The following is an 18328-nucleotide window of genomic DNA, read 5'->3' as shown; positions in this document are numbered from 1 at the left end:
GATTTTCGGGCCACAACGCTGGAGTACCAAAACTTAGAGCAGCAATGCAGGAAGCAGCTGCTCGAGTGCCAGGTGCAAGTGGAAAAACTGCGATCGGAGAATCAGGAACTGCAGCGCGAACTTTTCGATATATTAAAAACCTACATATCCACGCTAAATGAAATTCAACTTTCAACAATTTCTACATTGCCAAATTTCCAGCCATTCTATGCAATTACAGAGGTTCCCGATGATCAAGACGTAATCACGACAAGCCGCCTTCGTAAAGAAGCGCCGATTGCCGCGTTCGACGAGCATCCCAGCGTAGCCGCCAGCTGCGCCCAAGCAAGCATCTTCAAGAGGGCCGTTGGAAAAATAGCGGTTCTGCCCCTTCAGGATGGATCTGTTGAAAGCCTTTGCCTTCCAACGGGGGGTGAATGTTCGGAGCAGAACCCAGCCGATTAGCTGCTTGCCAAATAGCACCTAATTCTTGGCCCTCAGCCGCTTATTTTGTTTGTTACTTATGTCTATGTCACTCATTTGTTTGTTAAAGCTTTGCGCTTGCTTGCCCTGCTAAACGCTCTCTGCCAGCTCGCTCTTCGCTATCTCCGCTTTGCGTCTGCCTACCGACGTCGGCCGAGCGAAGCTGCGCTTAGCGATCGGAGCGGCAATGTAAAGGGCAGGCAAGCCACACTTGCAATTTGGATGTCACGCATTAAAGAACATATCGCAATTTTATTTCTGCGCCGAATTTTATTTAATTGGAATAATTAGTCGGCCGATTGGGGATAAAAAACATTATCTCCACAATCTACTTGGTTGAAATCAGACACTAACGAAATACTAATAATTTCCAACATCCCACGAGAGATCAGAAATATTCCTATACTTAAAATTGTTCCATATCCAGATGAAGATAATAACATCCTCACTGACCTAACGCAAAACAATTATTACATTCTAGAAAACGAGGTATATGAAAAAGAATCAAAACGAAAAATAAACGAGGGGGAACGTTGTGAGTTGCTGCGGACACCGCAACTCTACAGTTATACCCGATACTAAGTCAGTATGGCTCTCCTCCGGCAGCGCCGCTAATATTAAACGACACGACAAAGAGTGCGTGCGAGAGAGACAGAAAATCAGTCTGAGCGTGACGTCGGGCGCTGCGTAGCCAATGCAAATTGATTTGTTCCTTTTGGCTACAAAAATTATCCGATCTGATCCAAATTCAGCAACCGGATAGATATAGTCATTCTCTATGATTCTGCGTTTTTAGTTTTCTCGAATCTGCAATATTGTGGATGCAACAGATTTTCGTCCTTTGTGGGGGCGGATGGGGGTGGGGCGAAATTCTGACACAAAACGGTCAAGGTCCGATATCACAGGAGTGTGGATACCAAATTTGGTTGCTCTAGCTCCTATGGGTTCTGAGATCCTTGAACTCATATTTTGCAATTGGCAAAACCGACTATGAAACCTGTGTGTTAGAGTGAGACAGAGCGAGAAAGAGTGAAATTGTTTTCGTGATTCTGGCTGTAATAATTATACGATCTGGTTCAGATTTTGCACTCTAGAAGATATAGTCATCTTCTACGATTCTGCGTTTTTAGTTTTCTCGTATCGTCGAAATTGTGGATGCCACAGATTTTCGCCCTTTGTGGGGGCGGAAGTGGGCGGGGCAAAGTTTTGAAATATTTTTGGAGCAGTGACATATCACAGAAGTCTGGATCCAAAACATCGTTGCTCTAGCTCTTATAGTCTTTGAGCATTAGGCGCTGAAGGGGACGGACAGACGGACGGACGGACAGACGGACAGACGGACGGACGGACAGACAGACATGGCTCAATCGACTCGGCTATTGATGCTGATCAAGAATATATATACTTTATGGGGTCGGAAACGATTCCTTCTGGACGTTACACACATACACTTTTACCACAAATCTAATATACCCCAATACTCATTTTGAGTATCGGGTATAAAAATACATAATTGCAGTGTACAATTAAACGAATTCTTAATATCCAACTCAATACCAGAATTTGCACAGAGCATATACATCAACAATAACGTAACAAAAACGAGGGGGAACGTTGTGAGTTGCTGCGGACACCGCAACTCTACAGTTATACCCGATACTAAGTCAGTATGGCTCTCCTCCGGCAGCGCCGCTAATATTAAACGACACGACAAAGAGTGCGTGCGAGAGAGACAGAAAATCAGTCTGTGCGTGACGTCGGGCGTTGCGTAGCCAATGCAAATTGATTTGTTCCTTTTGGCTACAAAAATTATCTGATCTGATCCAAATTCAGCAACCGGATAGATATAGTCATTCTCTATGATTCTGCGTTTTTAGTTTTCTCGAATCTGCAATATTGTGGATGCAACAGATTTTCGTCCTTTGTGGGGGCGGCTGGGGGTGGGGCGAAATTCTGAGATATACGTTTTATAGTGAGATCTAACAAAAGTGCGGATACCAAATTTGGTTACTCTAGCCTTAATAGTCTCTGAGATTTGTGAATATCCCCAGATTTGCATCCTTTGCGGGGGCGGAAGGGGGTGTGGCGAAATTTTGAAACAAACTCGTCTCGGTCCGATATATTAGGAGTGTGGATACCAAATTTGGTTGCTCTAGCTTTTATAGTCTCTGAGATCTAGGCGCTAATGTTTTACTCTAAGCAAAGCCGCCTATGCTACGTGTGTGTTAGAGAGAGACAGGGCGAGAAAAAATGAAATTGTTTTCTTGATTCTGGCTGTAATAATTATACGATCTGGTTCAGATTTTGCACTCTAGAAGATATAGTCATCTTCTACGATTCTGCGTTTTTAGTTTTCTCGTATCGTCGAAACTGTGGATGCCACAGATTTTCGCCCTTTGTGGGGGCGGAAGTGGGCGGGGCAAAGTTTTGAAATATTTTTGGAGCAGTGACATATCACAGAAGTCTGGATCCAAAACATCGTTGCTCTAGCTCTTATAGTCTTTGAGCATTAGGCGCTGAAGGGGACGGACAGACGGACGGACGGACAGACGGACAGACGGACGGACGGACAGACAGACATGGCGCAATCGACTCGGCTATTGATGCTGATCAAGAATATATATACTTTATGGGGTCGGAAACGATTCCTTCTGGACGTTACACACATACACTTTTACCACAAATCTAATATACCCCAATACTCATTTTGAGTATCGGGTATAAAAATACATAATTGCAGTGTACAATTAAACGAATTCTTAATATCCAACTCAATACCAGAATTTGCACAGAGCATATACATCAACAATAACGTAACAAAAACGAGGGGGAACGTTGTGAGTTGCTGCGGACACCGCAACTCTACAGTTATACCCGATACTAAGTCAGTATGGCTCTCCTCCGGCAGCGCCGCTAATATTAAACGACACGACAAAGAGTGCGTGCGAGAGAGACAGAAAATCAGTCTGTGCGTGACGTCGGGCGTTGCGTAGCCAATGCAAATTGATTTGTTCCTTTTGGCTACAAAAATTATCTGATCTGATCCAGATTCAGCAATCTGATAGATATAGGTCATTATCTATGATTCTGCGTTTTTAGTTTTCTCGAATCTGCAATATTGTGGATGCAACAGATTTTCGTCCTTTGTGGGGGCGGCTGGGGGTGGGGCGAAATTCTGAGATATACGTTTTATAGTGAGATCTAACAAAAGTGCGGATACCAAATTTGGTTACTCTAGCCTTAATAGTCTCTGAGATTTGTGAATATCCCCAGATTTGCATCCTTTGCGGGGGCGGAAGGGGGTGTGGCGAAATTTTGAAACAAACTCGTCTCGGTCCGATATATTAGGAGTGTGGATACCAAATTTGGTTGCTCTAGCTTTTATAGTCTCTGAGATCTAGGCGCTAATGTTTTACTCTAAGCAAAGCCGCCTATGCTACGTGTGTGTTAGAGAGAGACAGGGCGAGAAAAAATGAAATTGTTTTCTTGATTCTGGCTGTAATAATTATACGATCTGGTTCAGATTTTGCACTCTAGAAGATATAGTCATCTTCTACGATTCTGCGTTTTTAGTTTTCTCGTATCGTCGAAACTGTGGATGCCACAGATTTTCGCCCTTTGTGGGGGCGGAAGTGGGCGGGGCAAAGTTTTGAAATATTTTTGGAGCAGTGACATATCACAGAAGTCTGGATCCAAAACATCGTTGCTCTAGCTCTTATAGTCTTTGAGCATTAGGCGCTGAAGGGGACGGACAGACGGACGGACGGACAGACGGACAGACGGACGGACGGACAGACAGACATGGCTCAATCGACTCGGCTATTGATGCTGATCAAGAATATATATACTTTATGGGGTCGGAAACGATTCCTTCTGGACGTTACACACATACACTTTTACCACAAATCTAATATACCCCAATACTCATTTTGAGTATCGGGTATAAAAATACATAATTGCAGTGTACAATTAAACGAATTCTTAATATCCAACTCAATACCAGAATTTGCACAGAGCATATACATCAACAATAACGTAACAAAAACGAGGGGGAACGTTGTGAGTTGCTGCGGACACCGCAACTCTACAGTTATACCCGATACTAAGTCAGTATGGCTCTCCTCCGGCAGCGCCGCTAATATTAAACGACACGACAAAGAGTGCGTGCGAGAGAGACAGAAAATCAGTCTGTGCGTGACGTCGGGCGTTGCGTAGCCAATGCAAATTGATTTGTTCCTTTTGGCTACAAAAATTATCTGATCTGATCCAGATTCAGCAATCTGATAGATATGGTCATTATCTATGATTCTGCGTTTTTAGTTTTCTCAAATCTGCAATATTGTGGATGCAACAGATTTTCGTCCTTTGTGGGGGCGGATGGGGGTGGGGCGAAATTCTGAGATATACGTTTTATAGTGACATCTTAAAGGAGTGTGTGTACCAAATTTGGTTACTCTAGCCTTAATAGTCTCTGAGATTTGTGGTTGCCTCAGATTTTCGTCCTTTGCGGGGGCGGAAGGGGGTGTGGCGAAATTTGGACAGGAAACGGTCAAGGTCCGATATCACAGGAGTGTGGATACCAAATTTGGTTGCTCTGGCTTTTATAGGTTCTGAGATCCTTGAACTCATATTTTGCAAATTGCAAAACCGACCATGAAACCTGTGTGTTAGAGTGAGACAGAGCGAGAAAGAGTGATATTGTTTTCGTGATTCTGGCTGTAATAATTATACGATCTGGTTCAGATTTTGCACTCTAGAAGATATAGTCATCTTCTACGATTCTGCGTTTTTAGTTTTCTCGTATCGTCGAAATTGTGGATGCCACAGATTTTCGCCCTTTGTGGGGGCGGAAGTGGGCGGGGCAAAGTTTTGAAATATTTTTGGAGCAGTGACATATCACAGAAGTCTGGATCCAAAACATCGTTGCTCTAGCTCTTATAGTCTTTGAGCATTAGGCGCTGAAGGGGACGGACAGACGGACGGACGGACAGACGGACAGACGGACGGACGGACAGACAGACATGGCTCAATCGACTCGGCTATTGATGCTGATCAAGAATATATATACTTTATGGGGTCGGAAACGATTCCTTCTGGACGTTACACACATACACTTTTACCACAAATCTAATATACCCCAATACTCATTTTGAGTATCGGGTATAAAAATACATAATTGCAGTGTACAATTAAACGAATTCTTAATATCCAACTCAATACCAGAATTTGCACAGAGCATATACATCAACAATAACGTAACAAAAACGAGGGGGAACGTTGTGAGTTGCTGCGGACACCGCAACTCTACAGTTATACCCGATACTAAGTCAGTATGGCTCTCCTCCGGCAGCGCCGCTAATATTAAACGACACGACAAAGAGTGCGTGCGAGAGAGACAGAAAATCAGTCTGTGCGTGACGTCGGGCGTTGCGTAGCCAATGCAAATTGATTTGTTCCTTTTGGCTACAAAAATTATCTGATCTGATCCAGATTCAGCAATCTGATAGATATGGTCATTATCTATGATTCTGCGTTTTTAGTTTTCTCAAATCTGCAATATTGTGGATGCAACAGATTTTCGTCCTTTGTGGGGGCGGATGGGGGTGGGGCGAAATTCTGAGATATACGTTTTATAGTGACATCTTAAAGGAGTGTGTGTACCAAATTTGGTTACTCTAGCCTTAATAGTCTCTGAGATTTGTGGTTGCCTCAGATTTTCGTCCTTTGCGGGGGCGGAAGGGGGTGTGGCGAAATTTGGACAGGAAACGGTCAAGGTCCGATATCACAGGAGTGTGGATACCAAATTTGGTTGCTCTGGCTTTTATAGGTTCTGAGATCCTTGAACTCATATTTTGCAAATTGCAAAACCGACCATGAAACCTGTGTGTTAGAGTGAGACAGAGCGAGAAAGAGTGATATTGTTTTCGTGATTCTGGCTGTAATAATTATACGATCTGGTTCAGATTTTGCACTCTAGAAGATATAGTCATCTTCTACGATTCTGCGTTTTTAGTTTTCTCGTATCGTCGAAATTGTGGATGCCACAGATTTTCGCCCTTTGTGGGGGCGGAAGTGGGCGGGGCAAAGTTTTGAAATATTTTTGGAGCAGTGACATATCACAGAAGTCTGGATCCAAAACATCGTTGCTCTAGCTCTTATAGTCTTTGAGCATTAGGCGCTGAAGGGGACGGACAGACGGACGGACGGACAGACGGACAGACGGACGGACGGACAGACAGACATGGCTCAATCGACTCGGCTATTGATGCTGATCAAGAATATATATACTTTATGGGGTCGGAAACGATTCCTTCTGGACGTTACACACATACACTTTTACCACAAATCTAATATACCCCAATACTCATTTTGAGTATCGGGTATAAAAATACATAATTGCAGTGTACAATTAAACGAATTCTTAATATCCAACTCAATACCAGAATTTGCACAGAGCATATACATCAACAATAACGTAACAAAAACGAGGGGGAACGTTGTGAGTTGCTGCGGACACCGCAACTCTACAGTTATACCCGATACTAAGTCAGTATGGCTCTCCTCCGGCAGCGCCGCTAATATTAAACGACACGACAAAGAGTGCGTGCGAGAGAGACAGAAAATCAGTCTGTGCGTGACGTCGGGCGTTGCGTAGCCAATGCAAATTGATTTGTTCCTTTTGGCTACAAAAATTATCTGATCTGATCCAGATTCAGCAATCTGATAGATATGGTCATTATCTATGATTCTGCGTTTTTAGTTTTCTCAAATCTGCAATATTGTGGATGCAACAGATTTTCGTCCTTTGTGGGGGCGGATGGGGGTGGGGCGAAATTCTGAGATATACGTTTTATAGTGACATCTTAAAGGAGTGTGTGTACCAAATTTGGTTACTCTAGCCTTAATAGTCTCTGAGATTTGTGGTTGCCTCAGATTTTCGTCCTTTGCGGGGGCGGAAGGGGGTGTGGCGAAATTTGGACAGGAAACGGTCAAGGTCCGATATCACAGGAGTGTGGATACCAAATTTGGTTGCTCTGGCTTTTATAGGTTCTGAGATCCTTGAACTCATATTTTGCAAATTGCAAAACCGACCATGAAACCTGTGTGTTAGAGTGAGACAGAGCGAGAAAGAGTGATATTGTTTTCGTGATTCTGGCTGTAATAATTATACGATCTGGTTCAGATTTTGCACTCTAGAAGATATAGTCATCTTCTACGATTCTGCGTTTTTAGTTTTCTCGTATCGTCGAAATTGTGGATGCCACAGATTTTCGCCCTTTGTGGGGGCGGAAGTGGGCGGGGCAAAGTTTTGAAATAATTTTGTAGCAGTGACATATCACAGAAGTCTGGATCCAAAACATCGTTGCTCTAGCTCTTATAGTCTTTGAGCATTAGGCGCTGAAGGGGACGGACAGACGGACAGACGGACGGACGGACAGACAGACAGGGCTCAATCGACTCGGCTATTGATGCTGATCAAGAATATATATACTTTATAGGGTCGGAAACGATTCCTTCTGGACGTTACACACATCCACTTTTACCACAAATCTAATATACCCCAATACTCATTTTGAGTATCGGGTATAATTAAACCACTGTCTGATTTGCAAACCAAAGAAATCGTAATAGAAAATACGCAATTAAATAATGTATTACATGTAAGCTTAATACTACTATTTGTCATAATCATAATAGGATTAAGCTACAAATTGTTTAGTCTAAGTAAAAGCAATGAGCCTAAAACCGACCCGCACATAGAAACATCCTTAGACGAAGACGAAGAATCCCCAGCAGGCACAATTTTAAACGCTCCTGAACTATATCCAAGGATAATCGCCTGAGGACAGGCTTAAATCTAACAATGGGGGAGTGACATATCTATAGTCCATTCTCCGCATACCCTTGTCTATGTCTATTACCCTGCACCCACAATACTATAAACAATCCGACACTACTATAAACAATCCGACACTCTCAGCTCCGAAACCCCATAAACAATCTCACGCTCGAAATGGACCACGCGTAGCCGATTGCAGGCAATGTAAACAAACACCCTAAGCTAGAAGTGGAACATAAAACAATAGATGCCGCACTAGAATCCAGCCGCTCTAAAATCCAGCCGCACTAGAATCACGCCACTCTTCAGAGATCAATTACTAATCGATTCTCAAGAACCACGCCATCGTAGCTGACCAATCAGAGTCCCTATTCTCAGCCACCCCCAAGTAATGCAACACCGATCATACGCAGCGGAAGCCTTTCATCAAAAGCCGCCTTTCCCACATATCGATCAAGTCACGTACTCCATCTCCGAAGCCGAAGTCGAAGCCAACGCCTCCGAATCCAAATCCGAATCCCAAGCCGAGCATCATGATATAAATAGTCTACATTTCGGAAGGCAAAGCAGTTCTGTTCAAGACAAACGTCAATCGCGACACCGTCGGAGAATTCAACAAAAGTTAATTCCATTCAAGACACCGGACATCAGTCATCGTCGGGGAAATAACTAATCAATGTGCACTAAGTTTAAGTGAAAGAATAAAATCTTTTTTTAAAACGCAAACTGCAGTGTCGCATATTTAACTATATATATATTTATTTATTAATTCCCGAGTAAACACGTCCGCTTTAATCAATCGATTCTCAGTCAATAACTCCAGCCCAAAAAGCTCGAAGATCGGATGATATTTGGAAACTTTAACTGCATAATCGGATGATCTTTCGCCCAATTGAGTGAAATTTTGGTCAAGCTTTTAAGCTATGCTCTCTCTACGCTACGCTACTCTCTTGGGTCAAGGTAAACGTGACGTCTTTCGCTTAAATGCGTGCGCTGCGCTCCGACTCTCTTTAGAAAGCTTTTCGGAAAGCTTGCAGCTTACGCACTTTTAAGCATTACCAAAAGAAAACTGTGCTTATCCGTGATGTTCCATACTCTTTCCCTAAATTCGGCCCCTACACCACAGTTGAAGACGTAATTGTTCTTACAATGAGACTTAAACTAAAGAAGGCCATTTACTAAGGTGAATATCTTTTAAGTGATAGACTCCTAAGTTTTTCTTATCTTCGCTAGCTAATTGGTAATACATTGTCCCCACTCGGCGAATAACCTTGGCTAATATAAACACAGGCGCCAGCTTAGCGCTGAACTTTTTTAAAGCGTTGCTCTGACAAAAATTCCGGGCATACACGACGTCTCCAACTTTAAGTTGACGGACCCGGCTACGTAAGTTGTATGTCCTCGCATTCTGCTCGTGTGATTTAGCTACCTTTTGCTGAGCGGCTTGTCGACATACTTGTACTACATCTGGATATTCGACTCTGGTGTCATCCGATAGGAGATTTAGTCGTCTTAGTAGTTCATAATCCTTTCTATGGATATTGGCTCGTAACGCCGCACTAATTTCAGGTAATTTATTGTCCCAATTAGTATGATCTTTGCCGACGTACGCTCTTATAGCCGCTAACACGGATCGGTTTAACCGTTCACTGGCATTGGCTTGCGGTGAGTATATTGCAGTGCAACGGTGAGTTACCCCGAATCTGGTAAGAAATGACTTGAAATTTCCAGAGACAAACTGTGAACCATTATCGGTGAGTATAGTCTCAGGGACCCCGAAAGTACTAAATAACATATTTTCTAGGAAGTCACACACCTTACTTGAGGTAAACTTCTTGAGCGGACATACCAATTGAAATTTGGTGTTGTGATCTACGATTATTAAGATACCAATATTCCCTTGCTTGGAACGCGGATACGGGCCCAACAAATCCAGATAAAGCTTTTGAAAAGGTCTTTCTGAATTCATTGGCTTACCCATTGGTGGTCTTAAGACGACATTAGCACTTTTGGTCTGGCGACAAACGTCGCATTGTGATACATATACTCGTATTTGTGTAACCATTTTTGGCCAAAACAAGTACCTTTTCACTTTTTCAACGGTTTTCCCAATACCACTGTGGGAAGCGTCTGGGGGGTCATGAGCCCTGGAAATTATATCGCTGGTAAGACCTGATGGAATCCAAAGCTTCCAAGTTTATTTATCTGCTATCGCGTCCCCAGAGGATGGTTCGGTTCTTTTATACACCAAATTATCGTCAACCTTCAAATCGGGTAACTTAAGTTGATTAAGCCTTATGTGTTCTATTAGATCCATGTATTCTTTCGATTTAAACTCTGTAGAAGTAAGGTCGACTATGGGTCCGTTGCCGTTCAACTTTCGTACCTCGGGCTCATCTTGGCGTGACAACGCGTCGGCCACTACGTTTTCGGACCCTTTACGATGTGCTATTTGAAAATTAAATCCCTGTAATTTTATAGCCCAGCGGGCCAAGCGACCTGACAAATCTTTTTGCCTCATAAGCCATTGTAGGGACGCATGGTCCGTTATAACTTGGCAATCCTGTCCTTCTACGTAAGCTCTAAATTTCTTTATTCCTTTTATCACTGCCAAGCACTCGAATTCGGTGACCGAATAGTTTCGTTGCACCTTGGAAAGTTTCTCGGACATAAAAGCTATAGGTAACTCTATCCCTTCCTCGTTTAATTGAGCTAGTACGCAGCCCAAACCAAAAGTGCTTGCGTCACATATTAACAAAAAGCGTTTCTTAAAATCGGGGGTGGCTAGGATTGGAGCCGATGTTAAGCAGGATTTGAGTTTATTGAAAGCTTCTTCGGCTGATGCGTTCCACTTAAGTGGTTGATGCTTTTTTAGTAGTTCCGTTAAGGGGTAGCTGACGGTGGCATAGTTATCGACAAAGCGTCTGTACCATCCAGAAAGTCCTAGAAATCTCCTTATCTGTTTCACGGTTTTTGGGATCGGGAACTCCATTATGGACTTTATTTTCCCCGGATCTGTCTTTAACTGACCATAACCTATTATGAACCCCAGATATGTAATCTCCCGTATACAAAAGTTTGACTTGGCTATATTAATCGTGAGATTTGCCTTACGCAAATGCATCGCTACCTTTTGTAACAGCACCAAGAGTGAATCGAAGTCATCTGAGAGCACCAGTAAATCGTCCAAATAGACAAAAACCCGATTCCTGAGGTGTGCAGGTATCACCTGATCCATAAGTCGGCACAACGTCTGAGCGGCATTAGTTAGGCCAAACGGCATTACCTTATACTGGTAAAGCGGCCTATTGGGAATGGTAAAAGCTGTATAGTGCCGAGATTTTTCTTCCAAAGGAATCTGCCAGTATGCGTTTTTCATGTCAAGTCCCGTTATGTATTTGGCTGGTGGTAATATACTAAGAATGCCATCTATGTGTGGTAAAGGGTAGGCATCTTTGCGAGTGTTCTTATTAATTTCTCGGGAATCTAAACATAATCGGTTTTTCGTACCTTTCTTAACTAAAACGCAATTGCTACTCCAGGAACTATTCGATTCCTCGATCACGTCTAAGGCCAGCATTTTCTCCACTTCGTCAAACATTAACTTTTCCTTCGCGGGTGAAATCGGCCAATGGCGTTGTTTAACTGGTCTATCGGGTACCATTTCGATCGTGTGCTGGATAGCTTTCGTACGTCCTAATCCTTCCCTTTCAAACGAAGGAAACGAATGAATCACGGATTCTAGTCTAACCTTTTGGTCTTTGCTTAGATCATGTACTGGCGGTGATTCCGAAGCCTTGGTTTCCTTTCCTACGTCTAATTCTTGTACCACAGATCTATCCGTTAAAAGCCTTGCTAACAGACCGAATTCTGTCCAGAAATCAATTCCTAAATACACATTTTGTTTCAAGGCTGGTATTATGAAAAATGCTATCTCCTTAGTATGATCGCGAAAAGTTATGGGAACTGTAATTTTCGCTACGACTTTACAAGATTCATTATTGGCCGTTCGAATATTTCCGCATTTCTTTGCCTTGGCGTGTTGCGCGAACGATTTAGCGGCTTCACTTCCAAGACAGCTTATCGTCGCCCCCGAATCTAGCAAGGCCATGAAGTTTTGTTCTTCTATGCTTAGTTCTATAAATAATCTGTTATCGGAGCTCAAAAAGACCGACGAGACAAGTCTCTTTCGCACCTTCTTTACCTTGGTCCAGAATTGCCTTAATCGTATGGTCGAACGTTTTGGTTGATACTTTAATCGTAGCTTATCTGATTGGGAACTTTCACCATCTATATCTATCCCCTCCGTCTGGGTTTTGTGCCTCTACCAGGGACCTATTAGATTGAATTTTTGGACAATCCGGGTTGGAGGTATTTTCTTGGAAAGTTTGCTCTTTCATTCTGTCATCATTGTCGGATGCGCCAGTGTGGTTTTGTTTTGCGCATCCCGCTTTCGGTTTTCCGATGGGTTACATTTTTCGCACTTTGGCTTAAAAGTATTTTTCGCCCCGCAGCCATAACAGAAGATTCGGCGTTCTGCTACGCAATCTTCAAACCGATGGCCTGTTTTGTCGCAATTCCAGCAAACAAACCGCTTGCGGCGTAGTTCGGAGATACTCTCTTCTTCTAGTTCTTCTTCCTCACTCTGAATTTCTGATACATGGGGTCTAGTTACCCGGTTTCTCTGTAGAAAGTTGCCAGCATCTTTACAGAAGTGTTCATGCTTTTTAACTTCCTCCCTCAACTCACTTCTATTCTGCATTTTTAAATGCAACAGCTCAAATCGCAGAGCACTTTTCGCATTCTGCTTAAGAATATCGATCAGCTTGAGTTCGCTTCTCTCATGTGAAAGTCGTGCCACTAACTTTTCAATGGCTGACTGAAAATCTTCGAAGGATTCGTTGTCCATCTGTTGACTTTTCCCAAAGGTCCAAATCATCTTTCTGATCGTCGAATCTTTGTCTAAATGCTGTACAGAACGATGGCCAGGAGTATTGGTGGTTTCTTCGATGAAAATCCCAGAACCAACCGCTGGCCTTGCCTGTGAAAAGCAGATGCAGATTGTCGCAAAGTAACTGATCGTCATTCCCCAGAGTCTGTCCCGTAAGGGCACGAACGCGATATAGAAATTCTTCTACGTGCATTGCGTCTCGAGAACCATCAAATTTAAGACGCCAGCTTAGTAGGATATTTGCCGCCTTTGCCGGTGCTACATTTCCGGCTGTTTGACTACTCCTAGGAGTTCTTCCTTGGGAATCGCCTCTAACCATGTAACTATCAATGTCTACCTCTCGTCTAACATTACTGTGTGACACTGAGGGACCTCCGTTACCCGCAGTAGCGGCTGTGGCTAAATTCATATTGGAAAATTGGGCCTGTATAGTTTGTTCGATGGAAGCTTTTATGAACGAACTAAGGTTTTCCATCATAGATTTCTCCTGGTTTTGCATGACCGAATGGATGTAATTCGTAAGGTTTTCAGGTTGAGCGTTACTAGGTGACCATAGAAACACATAGAAACATCCTTAGACGAAGACGAAGAATCCCCAGCAGGCACAATTTTAAACGCTCCTGAACTATATCCAAGGATAATCGCCTAACAATGGGGGAGTGACATATCTATAGTCCATGCTCCGCATACCCTTGTCTATGTCTATTACCCTGCACCCACAATACTATAAACAATCCGACACTACTATAAACAATCCGACACTCTCAGCTCCGAAACCCCATAAACAATCTCACGCTCGAAATGGACCACGCGTAGCCGATTGCAGGCAATGTAAACAAACACCCTAAGCTAGAAGTGGAACATAAAACAATAGATGCCGCACTAGAATCCAGCCGCTCTAAAATCCAGCCGCACTAGAATCACGCCACTCTTCAGAGATCAATTACTAATCGATTCTCAAGAACCACGCCATCGTAGCTGACCAATCAGAGTCCCTATTCTCAGCCACCCCCAAGTAATGCAACACCGATCATACGCAGCGGAAGCCTTTCATCAAAAGCCGCCTTTCCCACATATCGATCGAGTCACGTACTCCATCTCCGAAGCCGAAGTCGAAGCCAACGCCTCCGAATCCAAATCCGAATCCCAAGCCGAGCATCATGATATAAATAGTCTACATTTCGGAAGGCAAAGCAGTTCTGTTCAAGACAAACGTCAATCGCGACACCGTCGGAGAATTCAACAAAAGTTAATTCCATTCAAGACACCGGACATCAGTCATCGTCGGGGAAATAACTAATCAATGTGCACTAAGTTTAAGTGAAAGAATAAAATCTTTTTTTAAAACGCAAACTGCAGTGTCGCATATTTAACTATATATATATTTATTTATTAATTCCCGAGTAAACACGTCCGCTTTAATCAATCGATTCTCAGTCAATAACTCCAGCCCAAAAAGCTCGAAGATCGGATGATATTTGGAAACTTTAACTGCATAATCGGATGATCTTTCGCCCAATTGAGTGAAATTTTGGTCAAGCTTTTAAGCTATGCTCTCTCTACGCTACGCTACTCTCTTGGGTCAAGGTAAACGTGACGTCTTTCGCTTAAATGCGTGCGCTGCGCTCCGACTCTCTTTAGAAAGCTTTTCGGAAAGCTTGCAGCTTACGATCCACTTTCGGAGTTACTATGTATCTGCACTTTTAAGCATTACCAAAAGAAAACTGTGCTTATCCGTGATGTTCCATACTCTTTCCCTAAATTCGGCCCCTACACCACAGTTGAAGACGTAATTGTTCTTACAATGAGACTTAAACTGAAGAAGGCCATTTACTAAGGTGAATATCTTTTAAGTGATAGACTCCTAAGTTTTTCTTATCTTCGCTAGCTAATTGGTAATACATTGTCCCCACTCGGCGAATAACCTTGGCTAATATAAACACAGGCGCCAGCTTAGCGCTGAACTTTTTTAAAGCGTTGCTCTGACAAAAATTCCGGGCATACACGACGTCTCCAACTTTAAGTTGACGGACCCGGCTACGTAAGTTGTATGTCCTCGCATTCTGCTCGTGTGATTTAGCTACCTTTTGCTGAGCGGCTTGTCGACATACTTGTACTACATCTGGATATTCGACTCTGGTGTCATCCGATAGGAGATTTAGTCGTCTTAGTAGTTCATAATCCTTTCTATGGATATTGGCTCGTAACGCCGCACTAATTTCAGGTAATTTATTGTCCCAATTAGTATGATCTTTGCCGACGTACGCTCTTATAGCCGCTAACACGGATCGGTTTAACCGTTCACTGGCATTGGCTTGCGGTGAGTATATTGCAGTGCAACGGTGAGTTACCCCGAATCTGGTAAGAAATGACTTGAAATTTCCAGAGACAAACTGTGAACCATTATCGGTGAGTATAGTCTCAGGGACCCCGAAAGTACTAAATAACATATTTTCTAGGAAGTCACACACCTTACTTGAGGTAAACTTCTTGAGCGGACATACCAATTGAAATTTGGTGTTGTGATCTACGATTATTAAGATACCAATATTCCCTTGCTTGGAACGCGGATACGGGCCCAACAAATCCAGATAAAGCTTTTGAAAAGGTCTTTCTGAATTCATTGGCTTACCCATTGGTGGTCTTAAGACGACATTAGCACTTTTGGTCTGGCGACAAACGTCGCATTGTGATACATATACTCGTATTTGTGTAACCATTTTTGGCCAAAACAAGTACCTTTTCACTTTTTCAACGGTTTTCCCAATACCACTGTGGGAAGCGTCTGGGGGGTCATGAGCCCTGGAAATTATATCGCTGGTAAGACCTGATGGAATCCAAAGCTTCCAAGTTTATTTATCTGCTATCGCGTCCCCAGAGGATGGTTCGGTTCTTTTATACACCAAATTATCGTCAACCTTCAAATCGGGTAACTTAAGTTGATTAAGCCTTATGTGTTCTATTAGATCCATGTATTCTTTCGATTTAAACTCTGTAGAAGTAAGGTCGACTATGGGTCCGTTGCCGTTCAACTTTCGTACCTCGGGCTCATCTTGGCGTGACAACGCGTCGGCCACTACGTTTTCGGACCCTTTACGATGTGCTATTTGAAAATTAAATCCCTGTAATTTTATAGCCCAGCGGGCCAAGCGACCTGACAAATCTTTTTGCCTCATAAGCCATTGTAGGGACGCATGGTCCGTTATAACTTGGCAATCCTGTCCTTCTACGTAAGCTCTAAATTTCTTTATTCCTTTTATCACTGCCAAGCACTCGAGTTCGGTGACCGAATAGTTTCGTTGCACCTTGGAAAGTTTCTCGGACATAAAAGCTATAGGTAACTCTATCCCTTCCTCGTTTAATTGAGCTAGTACGCAGCCCAAACCAAAAGTGCTTGCGTCACATATTAACAAAAAGCGTTTCTTAAAATCGGGGGTGGCTAGGATTGGAGCCGATGTTAAGCAGGATTTGAGTTTATTGAAAGCTTCTTCGGCTGATGCGTTCCACTTAAGTGGTTGATGCTTTTTTAGTAGTTCCGTTAAGGGGTAGCTGACGGTGGCATAGTTATCGACAAAGCGTCTGTACCATCCAGAAAGTCCTAGAAATCTCCTTATCTGTTTCACGGTTTTTGGGATCGGGAACTCCATTATGGACTTTATTTTCCCCGGATCTGTCTTTAACTGACCATAACCTATTATGAACCCCAGATATGTAATCTCCCGTATACAAAAGTTTGACTTGGCTATATTAATCGTGAGATTTGCCTTACGCAAATGCATCGCTACCTTTTGTAACAGCACCAAGAGTGAATCGAAGTCATCTGAGAGCACCAGTAAATCGTCCAAATAGACAAAAACCCGATTCCTGAGGTGTGCAGGTATCACCTGATCCATAAGTCGGCACAACGTCTGAGCGGCATTAGTTAGGCCAAACGGCATTACCTTATACTGGTAAAGCGGCCTATTGGGAATGGTAAAAGCTGTATAGTGCCGAGATTTTTCTTCCAAAGGAATCTGCCAGTATGCGTGTTTCATGTCAAGTCCCGTTATGTATTTGGCTGGTGGTAATATACTATAAATGCGATCTATGTGTGGTAAAGGGTAGGCATCTTTGCGAGTGTTCTTATTAATTTCTCGGGAATCTAAACATAATCGGTTTTTCGTACCTTTCTTAACTAAAACGCAATTGCTACTCCAGGAACTATTCGATTCCTCGATCACGTCTAAGGCCAGCATTTTCTCCACTTCGTCAAACATTAACTTTTCCTTCGCGGGTGAAATCGGCCAATGGCGTTGTTTAACTGGTCTATCGGGTACCATTTCGATCGTGTGTTGGATAGCTTTCGTACGTCCTAATCCTTCCCTTTCAAACGAAGGAAACGAATGAATCACGGATTCTAGTCTAACCTTTTGGTCTTTGCTTAGATCATGTACTGGCGGTGATTCCGAAGCCTTGGTTTCCTTTCCTACGTCTAATTCTTGTACCACAGATCTATCCGTTAAAAGCCTTGCTAACAGACCGAATTCTGTCCAGAAATCAATTCCTAAATACACATTTTGTTTCAAGGCTGGTATTATGAAAAATGTTATCTCCTTAGTATGATCGCGAAAAGTTATGGGAACTGTAATTTTCGCTACGACTTTACAAGATTCATTATTGGCCGTTCGAATATTTCCGCATTTCTTTGCCTTGGCGTGTTGCGCGAACGATTTAGCGGCTTCACTTCCAAGACAGCTTATCGTCGCCCCCGAATCTAGCAAGGCCATGAAGTTTTGTTCTTCTATGCTTAGTTCTATAAATAATCTGTTATCGGAGCTCAAAAGGACCGACGAGACAAGTCTCTTTCGCACCTTCTTTACCTTGGTCCAGAATTGCCTTAATCGTATGGTCGAACGTTTTGGTTGATACTTTAATCGTAGCTTATCTGATTGGGAACTTTCACCATCTATATCTATCCCCTCCGTCTGGGTTTTGTGCCTCTACCAGGGACCTATTAGATTGAATTTTTGGACAATCCGGGTTGGAGGTGTTTTCTTGGAAAGTTTGCTCTTTCATTCTGTCATCATTGTCGGATG

Source organism: Drosophila persimilis, unplaced genomic scaffold (assembly GCF_003286085.1).
Source record: "Drosophila persimilis strain 14011-0111.01,24,50 unplaced genomic scaffold, DperRS2 tig00001404-arrow-arrow-pilon, whole genome shotgun sequence".
NCBI classification, from domain to species: domain Eukaryota; kingdom Metazoa; phylum Arthropoda; class Insecta; order Diptera; family Drosophilidae; genus Drosophila; species Drosophila persimilis.
The sequence above is the reverse complement of the archived record's forward strand: the minus strand, read 5'-3'. Positions refer to the sequence as shown.